We start from the raw sequence: 15223 nt of genomic DNA on the forward strand, positions 1-15223 counted from the left end.
TCACAACACATACATTGTACATGAATCAATGCCACTTTGAATGTATACATGTATGTGCCAGTACCAATGGCAAACACTTTACCAAACCTGTACACGTACGTGCATGTACATGTATGTACACGTACATGTACATGTACCGTTACTTTTTACTATGCTGAAGCATCTTGCTTCACTACCGAAACTTCTTATTCAATACATATTTCCGTCAGCAGACCTATACTATCCAGGGGTCAAGTTTGCAAATGATGAGTGGTATGACTACCCTGGAAGGGGGGGATTGCAAATGCAGGGTACAGGGGCATTATGTCCAGATACTACTGTGGTGTCAATTTACAGAGATTAGGACTGATGGCTTACATACATGTATCTGCCTGGGCTAACAATACATGTAAAGTACCATGTCAGTGGGAGGGAATTTCGTTCCTTGCATTTAGAAACCAGTGCTAAACAAAATGCTGAGTCTGAAAACAAAATACATACTGCCGGCAATTTTGGATAGAAAGTTGAACTCTGACAACTTTCACAACTCAAAGTCAAGGTTGCTTTTTTACAGCTAAAACAAAAGACTGACAACAAAATTCCATCACAAATCCATACACATTCAGGACAAAATGTCCAGACTATACACAGATGGTAGTGGTGATGCATTTTTGGAGGGCTGCCACTCTTGTGGCCTCTAACGTCTACGTTTAGGGAGAAGGTCCACCAATTGCTGAAGCTCATGTACCCCTGGTACTTGAATCGGTATGCACTGCTGCCACTGGCCGCCTCGCTAAACAAGCCAAGGATGGCCTTTGGGGCACTCTATAGGCAGAAGGCCATTAATCGCGAGGATGAAATTAAACAGCAGCGCCGAGGGGCAAGTTCAGATGAACTACATGTACTGTACTGATAAACCACTAGTCATCTGCTTTTAACAATGTGAATGCATAACATTAGAGTACAATATCCCTGATCAAACTACAGTGTAGTTTGTAAAATCTCATCATCACTTACATATTGCTGTTGGATGCAACTCTCGCAGCATTCATGGTCAATGGTACCAGTATCTCACACAATTGGAACCTGGAAGTAAGTGGTTCCCTCTATATTGATAAATTACTTGCAATATACCGGTAGGCTACTGAGTGATAACCAGCAGTGCAACCATGGTTGCACCATAGATTCATTCCTAATGGTCGACTAAGCTCCATCTAGACAAGCTGCCACTATGAAAACTAATCAGACTTAACAATTGGTGGCAAAATTAGGGACCTGGTGACTATAAGGTCATAAACGTTACAGTTGAAATAAATGTGAACTTATCTAACATTGTCTAAGGGCTGTCGTTCAGCCGCAGCAGCTTGTAAGAAAATTGCATCGAGGCAAAAGGCTTTCAGACTTGCTCCTACATGTGTAACTGCTCAACTACCAGGGTATATGTACATGTAAGTCCATGTACTGTAGATATGGGAAATATGAGAGGGTGGCTCTCTATAAAACCATATTAATACCGAGTAAAAATGCTGGTATTGGTAAATGTACCAGACTACCTGGCTCAGGTGGGAAGTGGGGCCCAGGTGCGGTAGACATACAACAGCAAATCATGTATGTCTACACACATCTGCTAGATGATCAAGTCCACCCCCTAGATGAACAGCTAGATGAAACGTATCAACATGTTCAATCCCCCTTCCAGGGTCTCCTATACCCAAAGTCCCCTCCCCCCTACCGGTATACCTGAAGCCTCCCAACCCGGCCCACACCACCACAGTACCGTATGTCTACTGTACCTGGGTCCCACTTCCCACCAACTCCACAGTATCTTACAGTCCGCCAACACCAGAGTCCATCACTCAGCACCCAAGCTACCGGTACAGGCTGTGCTTCATACCCACAAGGAAAAGCACCCACCCAGCAGTCGCCCCGGTGTACATGTATATCGCATTCCATGTGGATACCGCCAAGTGTACATCGAAGAAACCGGCACGAAACCTCCCCACCAGGCTTCAAGAGCACCATGCGCACAGCCGACAAGGAGAATACAAGAAGTTGGCCATCTTCAAGCATGCACACTCCTCCAACCACCACATCAAACGGGACAATGCAGAACTCATCGCCGCCATCCAGAACTGGCTCCCACAAAGAATCTGAGAAGCCATCAAGATTTTCCGGCACAACACCATCCCCCAAGACATTGGTTTCAAGCTCAGCGACATCTGGCACTCACAAGCATCCAAGCTAACCCCCACCCCTGAGCAGTAGGGCCCCCCCGTGCCAAAAACCCATACCACCCACCCAAGCATTAGCGTCTTCTCTGCCCAAAGCCACAACCTCCTTCCCCCCTTGGCATAAGGGTCCCCTATACATGTACCCGAACCCAAGGTTTACTGCCAATTCTGCATCCCTGCACCACCACAGGATCCAACACCTTCGTGCTCCAGTGCATGTGCAGCAGTTACACACCCTGTGAATCCTGTTTCACGCTCCACCGCTTCCGGATTACCTTCATAACCCAGCGGTCCACTCGAGTCCAGCATACTCTTCCGAGGAAAAACAGAGTATCCAGGCTGAAACACTGAGTTAACACTCACCGTTTCTTCTAAGAACCTTATCTCTTCCATAAGAGATTGATTCCATGGTGTACCCACAAGCCTCTACCGGTATCTCCTATCAGTACTTTCAAAATTCATACAAGAAACCCAACTGTTGCTATGGACATCAAGAGACTTTCTTATTGGCTGATTTCTTTTCCCACTTCCTGTGTTTAAAGGGCTTTATCTCTTAAAGCAATTCTGCATTGAAGCTTTTAATGAAACCAATTCAAATGTGTAGGTAACTCATTTTGAAAAAAAAAGTCCCATAATACTCGTTTTTGTGGAGACGGTCACATACAGCTGTAGCAAAACACAACTTTTTATTGAGCTTGGAAATCCAAAGTCAGAGAGTAAAACCAGTCAGAACGACAAACAGAGTGGAAAATGAAACAATCAGTTTGTTTTGAAACTCATTCAGAGCTTATAAGAGCCCTACTGATGTCTTTTAGCCTTATGCACTTTGGACAAAAAAAGAAATTTTTAAATCTTTCATTTTGTACTACAAAAACCTATTTTGACCAGAAACTCAGATTGTACCAACATGTACGCGTGTATGATGATTTCATAGGGTTTTCTGAACAAAAGAGTGAACATTTCTGCAGAACCTGATGCGTTCATTACTTTGTAGTCAACACTGTAACAGTACATGCATAAATGTGCACAGGTGCGTATGAAGCTTTAAGTAAATACTCATAAACTTACAAGTTTACTAACTCGTAACTTCGAAACACATGTACCGGTACATGTATCGGTATGTACGGTATATTTGCAGACTAACCTGCCAAAGAAAATGCCTGAAATTTATTTCATGGACCCTCCTACTCACATGTAAACTTTTTTTAATTTGTTGAAAGAAGTTACCGTATGTACATGTATACCTAATGCAGAACTGGTCCAGTAAAACTCTTGCAATTTACATGTATATGTACATGTACCTGGTACATGTTGTAATCCTGCACTTGATAACAACATGGACACAACAATATAGGCCTACTTGCTATAATCAGCATTATTTGACAAGTTTGGTGAGTGCCAGATTGAGGTAAACTCCTTCAAGGCTGATAAGTGATAAAGTATGGGTGACGGAAATTACCAATTGGAAACATGGACGTGTCTGTTGGTGCATGTACATGTACATGAAGATCAACGGCTTATCCTGTAATTGAAAAACTACCATGACGCTAGAAATCGATTTCACAGGTGCTTAAAGAGCTACACTGATACAAGTACATATGTGCAGTCATCACTGGGAGTCCATTTCCAGTCAAAATTCAATTGTGGTTAGGATTCTCCAATGCATTCATCGATTTCACAAGTGTATCAACCATTATCTTTTTTAAAATTCTGACCCCCATTTTAAAAGAGTATACAAGGAATAAGGCAGCAAATCATTTTTTTTAAGAGTTTTTAAAAGTGTGTTCATGTTGCACACAAAGTTAGAATAGAATATGATGGGGGAGAACGCAAAAAAAAGGATAATCTCTTAGTCACTGGAGGCATTGAACTTTTCACCACCACAAGGCTTTTCTAGTGGGTATGAATAAGATCTAGCGGAAGGGGAGCTTCTGTGTATTTCAGTAAGGATAAACGCATAAGGATTGGAGTAAGGACCCTACTAGTACAAGTGTACATGTAGGCCTATGTCATTCATCGCCTCAGTATCTAGTTAAAGATCAATCTACATGTAATATTTGATGAAGTGCTTCAAATACAACATTTTCACCAACTTGTACCGGTACAGTATATGAATTAACTTCTTTTTCATACATTATGCTACCACTTCTATGACTGTTTCAGGGCCGGTGAGGTCTTACACATTTTGTACTACTGCAAATGTATACCTTTTACAAGCAGGAGAGTGGCATTTGCAGCAGAGATATCACTGTACAGCTGACTGAGTATGCATGTACAATCAGTTTCCCAAATGTTTCATCCTATTGAACACTGTATTCACAGTCATTGGTGAAAAAAAGGTCATTTTTGAGAAGATGAAAAGCAAACAGTGGAAAGAATATTCGCACAAAACATGCGCGTTTTCAATGCAGACCCCACTTCACGGTTGTGAATCACCCCAAGACCTTCTCAGTTCCTGTGTGGCACCATCTTGGCAGGAGTCCCATTTCTCATTCACGTACACCAGTATATGACACAATGTACGTGTGGACTATGTATCATACATGTACATTGTACATGTACATCTTTTTTTTCTCAGCAAGGATATTCAGACCCATTTTATGAAGTTCCGGTTGAAAGGTGTGAACCAAATAAAAATCTGTGGGACTCACATACATGTATTAACATGTCCCTTGCCTTTACATCTTTATAGGGACAAATGGATTGATGTTTTTTGCATGCTAAGACACCAACTTCACACAGATCAGACATAAACATAATACATACATTTTAGCAGGTACTACAAAATGTTGCCCACTTCAAGTACTGGAACAACATCTAATGAAATGCCCCTGTGGGGATGTACTCTAAATGCAGTGTGCAAAGTAATGTACATATACAGCATCTCATTTCTCATAATACCTGTGGCATAAATTCATCTGCCATGTACTGTACATGTACAGGTATAATGTGCGTGCACTGCAATTGTTTACATCAAGCAAAGTGAAACACTCATTAAATTGAGCATTTAGGTTTCTGGCATAGTTTGTACAGTCCATGTCCTGGTACGATATCGACTTCATTGACATATCAGCATATACCGTACACGTACCGTATGTGCGAATGGCTGTATAAATGGATGCACCAAGGCTTCACTTTATATACACTGAGTCAGAAGCACGAGTTACTCTCATACAATTATTTAACTATGATGATATCAGAGGGTTTTCTGACCAAAAGAGTGAAAATTTCTGCAGAACCTGATGCATACAATACTTTGCAGTCAACACTGTAACACTACACGAACATGACTATACGCATAAATGTGCACAGGTGTGTATGAAGCTTTAAGTACAATGTACCTGGTAAATACTCAAAAACTTACAGGTTTACTAACTTTATTGACATTAGGCATATCAGCAGATACTGTAAGGTACTGTATACACGTGTGCAAATGGTTGTACCGGTACATGTACAAAATTGATGCACCAAGGCTTCACTTTGCACACTGAGTCAGAAGCACTAGTTACTCTCATACAATTATTAATTTTCCTTTACCTACATGTGGGTACCTACCTGTAACTGACAAAACCCGGCAACGTATACCTGTAATGTACAATACTACTATACTCATAGCAACACTGCTGGAAAAATACTTCGCATCGATGCACTCAAATGTGTACTCCAGCAACGCAATTCAACAAACTGTCAAACTTCAGTTGCCTGGCACAGATCAGTGAATGACAATGGAATAACGTGTACATGCCATGAGTTCATGACTGCTGCTATACATGTACAAAAGCTGGGAGAAAAATATATCTCCAGCCAAGAACCTGTTGCCTGGCTGTTATCCTGTTCCCTTCACTAGGATTGGACAAGGAGGGATTGAGGGGGAGGCTTCAACAGGGGATGGGGGCCCCAGGATGGGATAATGAGGTGATTCCTGTACTTCGACTTGTTTACAAGTTTTCATCACACATGTAAAAGGCACAAGAAGGGACTCACTGTACAAACCCCCTAACTCATTACTGAGTACCTGGGAATGGTTGGGGAAGGGGAGAAGGGAAGGGCAATTAGGCTATGGTCATGTGATTGCACCCTGGATCAAGAAACAGCCAGCAGTGATTGGTGGTACAGAATGAAACGTGAATCATGTTTGGTACTATACACTACAGGCAAGAAAACCTGTTTTTACAACCTCATAGGTCTGTTGTGAAGGTAATTTTTAGCCAGTGTATCAGTACATGTGCTGTACAGAATTAACATGTACATGTACACGCACACATCCACGTGGACTGCCTAAAACTTCATGCATCCAAATGACTACATAGCTTGGATGTTTGAAATGGTGTGATAGACAGGGGTGCAGCAATGTAAAAGTGCTTCAAGTTTTTTTTTACAGCTGCTACAAAACTTGATGGATTTTGTTACTATCCTTTACCTGGTGGGGGCTACCGGTAGTTGATTGTAGGGACACTTCAATGTGCTCACCAAAGGATTGACTTGGAAGTTACAATAAATTATACAATTAGCTCTCAATACTCACTACATTAGCAGGCACTGGACAATGTAATAAGGAAAGCCAATTTTCTTGGGCAAATTACCATACAGTTGGAGCCAAAATATAGATGTACACTTGTTAGAAAAACAGCTTTCCTGAATTTTGTGCTGTTTGAAATAATTTTGCCACAGTTTTCTTTATGAGGTGAGACAAACTGTTCCTCAACTTAATGTTCACAGTGTATACATGTACTTCAATTGAAAATACTCAGAGACATTTATTATGGTTCAAAATATGCTTTAGAAAATGTCTTTGTGAAAATTTACATACAGTGTCGTTCAAAAACACTTGTCGATTTCAGAAAGTGGTTCACTGCAATGAGATGTGACAAAAAATACAGAAAGTGGCACTTACTATTAGGGTTGGGGTATGTAAAATTTGATTTTTTTTTGGTCAATTATTATGTCCCTCTGAGGGTTTTTATTTGACACATAAACCATGTACATGAAGCAGAGACCCATCTTGTCTGTCCTCATGACAAGAAAAGTTGGTAGGAATGAGTGAAGTTGTGAACTTTGAGGAAAACTGCTCATGTTCTACCAGGTGTATGTAAACTTTTTTGCCCCAACTGTATACATGGGTCTTGTGGAAATTGAGCAATTCCGCTAAAGAGAATTAGAAGTCATTTCTGTGACTTTCTCTTGCAGGAAAAAAAGGCAGATCTTGAAAGACTAAGCCGCTCTTTGGGGTAAAATCCTTAAATTGCCAGAACATGTACTCAGATGTTCCCTCATATCCCACTCCTATAAGGTGTTGGCAATTCAGTATTTAAATTCAGTATTTAGATTTTTTTAAAGAGTCTATTCATTGAGCAATTTAGAAGAAAATCTATGAATACATGTACATGCTCATGTAATACATGTACATTATATATGCACATGTACATCTACATGTAGCACAGAGTGCTACGCATGATACCGGTATTTCAGGTACTTTCATCTGTAAGCTACCGCAATATGGTAACTGCAACGAAAGCTGTGTCCAACATAGGACTTTTTCCCCAAAGTTTGACCAAAAATGTCCAGTGCACCAAGTGTCCTACAAAATCATACAACTTAACATAAACGAACAAGAAACGAATGCTAAGGCCATGGTTATAAATACATGTACATGTGTACTGTACAGTACCTTTTAGTAAGACTTTTCACATGCACTTTTCTTCCAGAGACTGCTTTCCTGGAGGTTCAGCACAGAAGCATAAAACTATGGCAAAACATATTTCACTGGTAGAAAGAATGTCATGTATAGAACGTACATGTACCAAGCAGGGGAAACAAACACAGAAACACAGACTAAAACACCTCCCAAGACAGAGGACATTTACAAAACTTGGGCAGACATTACAGCATCGGCCAGGCCCGCAACAAAGAACTGGATCTGACCGCTGTTGGGAAATGACAAATTATGATCCGGGGGGGAGGGGAGGGGAGGTGAATAGCAGCGTCCTTCACTTCATTGTTGTCCTATGACAAAGGATTATTGTACAACCTCTGGCATGTCTGGTATAACCTTGATGACTGCTACAGACCACGGATGGACTGACCTGTAACAATGGTCAGAACTGTACGCTCCTATGAACCTGCACTTTTGATCACTGTTGGACCACTGGCCTCGGTCTCATTGAATCATGTCCAGCTTTTCTCATTTAAATATAAAGGCTAGGCGATTCTGTTTGGGTTTATATTCACTTCCCAGTTCCACATTCATCTCTCCTGTTTTGGAGTTTACATGTAAGTGCTCTATGTGCATCATTTTGTTTAAGCTTTCAAACATCTTTTGGACATTAACTTATCGAATATGTCAGTGCAACACAAACATTTGATTGTCCAAAGAAGCTATGCTTTGAGTACCATCTTTAACAAGACCAATCCTCAATTTACGAATCTACAGAAAAAACAGTGGTTGGAATACACCGCAGACCATCCAAATCACTTTTAAACTAAAAATAATTCAGATGGGATTTCAAGCTATTCATGGCGACAGACAACTAAGGTGGAAAGCTTGCGGTAGCACCATGCAAGGATACGATCTCTTTAAGAGTCTGTATTTCAGAACCATAAAGACTCACAAAGAGATCGTATCCTTGCATGGTGCTACCGCAAGCTTTCCACTTAAAAATAATTCCCCACCCTAAAATTTTTGACCCCAAAAGTTTAGAAGAAAAAAAAGATACTACCCACCAACAATGCACATGTAATACCCCAGCAGGAAGAGGGTCCCTGCTTTCCCCAAAACCACACGAACACATACTGTACATGTACATGGAGTGTTCAGTACGTGCATGTAATGTATGTACATGTACTACAGGGAAAGTACATGTACATGTATATACACAACTCAAAATGTTAACATTCAACTTTTATAATGTTTTCATTAAATTCATTCAGTTTCTAAGCATTAATACCATATGAGACTATTTACATGTAAATACTGATGGAATTCCAAGAGGAAGCAAACAAGCACTCAATGGCACATTTTAACACCAACAAGTATTGCCTTGCAAGGAAAACTTTCACATTTGAGGACGGATGGACTGACGGACAGAAGACGAAAATCGGTATTACATGTACATACGCTCGCATTTGCTTCGCAGCTCACCAATAAACTGTAATGAATGAATATGTGTACAGGCCTTTTACAGCTACATGTACCGGTACATGTAAGTACAGGTTATGTACAGTATGTATGTACAGGTAGGCACGTTCAAGGAGAAAACCACTGGCATGATTGGGAGAACGTGCACAACATACATGTATATACAGAGTACATGTACATGTAGGCCTACTGTACAGGAGGTCTGTAAACTGTTGGTTCATTAGTGATGATACACACGTAGTGTGGTACACATGTACATGTCTAGATGTTTACAGGATTAACTGACACTATCCTATTGGTACGTGAATAACGTTTTTCTATAGCTTGACAACTTTAGTTGGGCCAGCCCAACTGCAGTACTCTTATGAGAATCACCCCAAATATACAGTACAGTGCATAGGACCGCTAGCCATGTTGCAACTCGCTCAATTTCACCATGGACCATGATGTCACTGATGCTACGTACATGTACATGTACGGTATACAGTTGAGCAGGACAGCAGCAGTGGTGTTCCAGCTGTAGCTTGTCTGTCACCTGTAAGGACATTTCATGAATGCACCGGTAAATGTACATGTAAATGTTTGTAGAGTGGAGACAGTTCTTATCCCTGAAAGACACAGGCTTGCCTTAAAATATCCCCAACATCACAGCAGTCTATAGGCCCAATAAGCAGATTCAACCATGGTTCAACTGTTATGGAGCAACAGTAAATGAAAAATCACACCTTGGGCTATGTATGTAGATACCAGTACAATGTACATCTCAATAGTGGAGCAAGATTCTTTCCAAGTCAAGTTTGACAGGATCATGATCCAGGTGATGTAGCCATTTGTCAAGAAGGCACGCACCTGCTAGACTACCGGTACCACCCCAGGCAATCATTTCTCTCCTGCAATGCCTCATGAAAAAACTTCACTCCTTAGAGAACTTCCGCAGCTCCCAGTATGACTATGCTCGCGGAAATTCATACCGGTACATTAATGATTTGGGTCAGTACAAGCTATTTCAAAATAGCTTACCGTACTTTTTTTCATGTCCATTTTTGCAAACTACATTCACTAGTTACTGGTATTGCACTACACCTGCTGAATTTCAAATCTTATTCGGAACTGTGAGTGGATAAACCATTTTAAGAATCATTCAGCCTCCTTAACATGTGCATGCGCATACCATATGTACCATACTGGTATGTACTCCTGTATTCCCTAGGGCAAGAAGAATATTTGTGATGTTTATGTGTTTCAGTACACTGTAGGCCTACATGTAACACTATGAATTTCAGCACCATGAATTTGCAGTTAATTTGCAGTTTCACTGTGAAATTGTTTTTTCACTGCAACTTCATGGCAGTTCATATTGAAAACATCGTGAAAATAATCCTGGATGTGACCCCTTGCCGACACCTTGAGGTCAAGTGGAAACACCATGAAAATGCAGTGAGCCCATCTAGGGGGCCTTCCTCATTAACTTTGGGGTGGGGCTAATCCTTTAAATGCTTTAAGGACCCATTGTCTCATAAAAAGTACCATTACCTGTCTTCTTACTGTGGTGGTGACAGGTGTAAATGTACACTGAACACCCCAATCACAATGTTCGCATCCTTGCAATGTACATGTAATCCCGGCCAGGTTGTTCATACACTATATCATGGCCTGTAGCTGAATGAGAACATTGTAGGGACTTCAGCAAAACGACTCCCCACAAATTATGTCACCTCACAGAAACATTTATTTCAATTTTGTGGCATATCTGTGATTTATATTTAATTTGCTTGAGTAGAGTTATACTCATGAATATTCTGGAAATTCATAATTCCCATGGCCATTTATGATTACTCATCGACAGTTAAACAACAGTCAGCACCAAGTGCACACTGTTATGCATGATGTTGGAGCAGAAAACACTAGTGCCAAAAAGAATGTTGAAATTTGGGGGAAGACGCGGACTAGTGAAAATTCTGCTTATGGACCAGTAAAAAGCCATCACTGCTGGTCCGGATGGCAAGTGAGAAAAACGTTACGGGCAAACCCTGTCCATGCACGATGCTGGATTGGACAATGATGTACACGCCGTTGCTATCCTCGCTCGCTCTGATGCTACATTGTCGGCTTTGTTATTCCACCACATACAGTTTCACAGTCTTTTGGCAATTCCATAATTCAATGTGGTAACTTCACAACTTCACCACTCAATGTGCCTTTTGCCCACAAAAGTTGGAAATATTCATATGTCTTCTGGTATGTGGTCAAGGGGGGGTGATGTGACATCTAACACCAAGTTTCCTGGAATTTTGTGAATCGTGTCACAGTTTAGGCTGAAAAAAAAACTTGTGTCCTTCCTCCATGGTTCTACATAAGCAAAATGTGTTTATCAACTTTTCAGCTGCATCCGGCAAATTTGAGCCATCGTACGGGTATCCATCTATTCTCACAGCGCAAAAAAGGAAAAATCAGATCCTGTGTTCACAAAACACCTGCTTTACATTCACAACATGTGGAAAGAAAGTTTTGTGGTTTCCACAAGTTCCCTTCGCATTTCGCTAATCACTGTTTTGAAAACATGCACGCAGTATTGCTGCATGCAAGGTTTCCGCTGGTTCCCGCTGCGCCGTGCTACTGCCAAAAAGGTGTGATGGCAACGCGGCAACCAGTCCATGCATTAAAATAGCGTTGTGCAATTCACTGTACACACACACACAAAACTATACGTGGCTGCACATAGAAAAATGATGTCGCAGGAAGTACAAGTTACATGTACGTGTACTTTAATTCCCAGAACTTGATTAGTTGGAAATATAACATGTACGTATTTTTTGAGTTCACAAATTTAATTTGAGGTTACATATATGTTGCTTGATCGGCCTGAGGTGCAGCACGACACGACCTCACTAAAGGTTTCATTGGTGTCCGTGGGAGAGGACGTTAAACTGGCATTGGATGAAATTTCAGGCTATTCATGGTGAGAAAGACAGCAATAGGTGGAAAGGCTTGCGGTAGCACCATGCGAAGGAATATATATCAACTGGGAAGGAATATAAGTAAACTGGCATTATTAGAAAATTATACCAGCCGACATCTACTCAGGTCATTTGCAAGAGTATGAGCAGTATGCACGACTGTCGACCGTGCAACGAACAGTCGCGCTGCGCGCTAGCTACGTGTTTATACGTAGCACATGAGCCTCGTACATTAAGCAGGCAATCACAACTGTTCAGGCAGTGGAATTATACCGTGAACTTGAAAGTGCTGCGCCGGTGATTTAAAACACAAGTCATAAAATGTGAGGAAAGTTTTGAAAATGTGGCAGTGTTCCTCAAATGACCACTGCTGGTTGGGCCATTGATTTTGGAGAATGCAGTGGCTCAATGAATTTTTTAGTGGCCCCGTGCCATCTGAGCATCATTAAGATTGAGCGGGCATGAGTGTCAAGGGCTGACACCACAGTGGATCTTGCTTCAGTGCGGTCCATTGAGTTTGTGATGAGCGAGGAGTTTACACTCCAGACCTAAACAGTATGGTATGTGGTCAAGGGGGGGGTGTTGTGATATCTAACACCAAGTTTCCTGGAATTTTGTGAATCGTGTCACAGTTTAGGCTGAAAAAAAAACTTGTGTCCTTCCTCCATGGTTCTACATAAGCAAAATGTGTTTATCAACTTTTCAGCTGCATCCCGGCAAATTTGAGCCATCGTACGTGTATCCATCTCTTCTCACAGCTCAAAAAAGGAAAAATCAATCCTGTCTTTTCTAGGAAAGACAGGATTCTGTCTTCACAAAACACTTGCTTTACATTCGCAGCAGGTGGAAAAAAAGTTTTGTGGTTTTCACAAGTTCCCTTCGCATTCTGCTAATCACGGTTTCGAAAACACGCACGCAATATTGCTTCATGCAAGGTTTCCGCTGGTTCCCAGAAGCCCAGACCTAAACAGGGGTATTCAATCGCTCCTTTTGTTGGTAACTGCTACGCTAATTCCTGACTGTCTATCACACTAATCTTTTATTACCCTTTGACAGGTAAACCGCTGTTTTCCCAACTTCCTTGGTGGGAAGCTGGACTGGTGTACCGTTATGAATGGTAAAACTGCATTTTCACGGTGTTGAAAGCTCATAGTGTAACCTATTTGTATTTTTAGGCATAGAATACATGTAGTTCTGCAGTGCAGGTGACCAGTCACTTACTGGTGTCCAAATGTGGTGATTTCCATGCACATGTGTACATGTGCAACTTCAGGTTGAATTAAAAAATCAGTCAAATGACCTTTATATATGTAGGCCTACATGTATGTCTCTGTACTGGAGCAAACCAAGTGGAAGGGATTTTTGCCTGTCTGTGACAGCCCTCCTTTTGCTCGAACAGTCACAAACTGTCAAAAGTACCGGGCATTCCCTACAGTTGGCTTGCCTCAGTACACAAACACACAGTCATCTGACTGATTTTGACTTGTGGGACAACTTAGTCAAGAATGCATCTTTGAATTGGAGGGTTTTAATGGTGATATTGGCAAAAATCGTCTGACACCACAACAGACCTGTATTAAAAGGCACATGTATGCACATTGATGTACCTAAAAATAAGCACGAGACAAGTTGAGACAACATGGATAGAGTATGGCATTTGGGGATTAAAGAAAGCAAAAATAATAAATCAAATCAAAAGAGATGAGAAACTGGTTTATTTTTCTACTCTGCAGAACTGGAAAAACTAGAAGCCTACAACATCCCCTTGAATTCCGCCAATCAGACAACAGGGAGGGAAGCATGAATCTCAGGAGCAGCTTGTACAATGTATGTACCGTACATACTGGTACACTGTACATAGCGGTACATGTACATGTATACCAGTACATGTACGTGTATGCAGGTGGGCCTTGCCAAAATCATTGGGAGTCAGGTTAATCATTTCTAATCTAAGGAAGGCGCCTTTCACTTCATCCCTGAGTTTAAGTACCACTGACTCACGCTTTACATGCAAGTTGACAACCAAGTACTAAATGGACATATGGAACATACATGTGCACGTATACATGACTGGTCATGAACCCCTCCTCTGAACCACAAAACATCTGTAGCACATTACACATGGGACCTGCCATTTTCAGGGCCATTATGTTTTCAAAATTGGGGCAATGATGTGTGGAGGAGAATATTTGAAGAGCTACCCTGCATGCAAATGCCGGATGTAGAAACTCTGTCATTGAGTCCCCTTAGGGAAGAGAGGTGACGGTGAGATTATGGTTTTCTAGAGAAGGATAACGGTAATTCCAGAAATTAGGGGTCCATTTCTTTTTCGTGTCCCTGTTACATCTGACATATGATTTTTTAAAGTTCAGAACACATTTTCTAATTTCCAAGAGTGATGACTTCATGAAAATTGCCTGCCAAACAAATAGTAATAGTTTGAAATCAATTCCAGTGATATTTACATGTCAAATAACAAAGGTCAGATGTACATGTAAAAGGGACTTGAAAATGTCACTTTTGGACACCGAATTTCTGGAATTACCCTAATACCAGTACACGCACATGTAACATCCGTAGTCTGCGCTTGATCTTGCTGCATGTATTTTACTGACCAACCTGCACTGCCTGCAAATGTTCACAAACATGTACATGATGCAGATATACGAAACAATTTGTAGGCTTCAAATGTACATGTATTAGTATGTATTGGTATAATGTTAAGTATTGCCCAATAAATCAACAAATGTACATAAGGCCCTACCGGTATATTTGCACAATCCTGACTTGATACATGGATTACACATTTGACACTAAGCTAGCCTTGCTTGCTGAGCACTTTTGACACTTCAGTTGTCCTGAGTCCTTAATCCATGCATTTGCTTAGCTGCTTTGTACAATCAAGGGAAAGAACTTGATCT

General features: G+C 41.1%; 1 protein-coding gene across 4 annotated transcripts in view; it reads right to left on the bottom strand.

Moving 5' to 3' along the window:
* Window positions 1-15223, bottom strand: part of LOC110986716 (solute carrier organic anion transporter family member 4A1-like) — a 54027-nt gene that overhangs the window by 30667 nt on the left and 8137 nt on the right. Inside the window, exon 1 of one of the 4 annotated variants that reach the window (XM_087132956.1) lies at window positions 7879-8110. The exons of 2 other annotated variants lie outside the window; for them this stretch is intronic. The gene's annotated coding sequence lies outside the window, so the exon portion shown is untranslated. Of the gene's footprint in view, window positions 1-5765; window positions 6024-7878; window positions 8111-15223 lie in introns of those variants that run through there. One more of the 4 variants, XM_087132955.1, reaches the window with a different exon arrangement.

The sequence above is a fragment of the Acanthaster planci genome, linkage group LG02 (genome assembly GCF_054643075.1).
Source record: "Acanthaster planci isolate LZ-2023a linkage group LG02, COTS_SCS, whole genome shotgun sequence".
In the NCBI taxonomy this organism is placed as follows: Eukaryota; Metazoa; Echinodermata; class Asteroidea; order Valvatida; family Acanthasteridae; genus Acanthaster; species Acanthaster planci.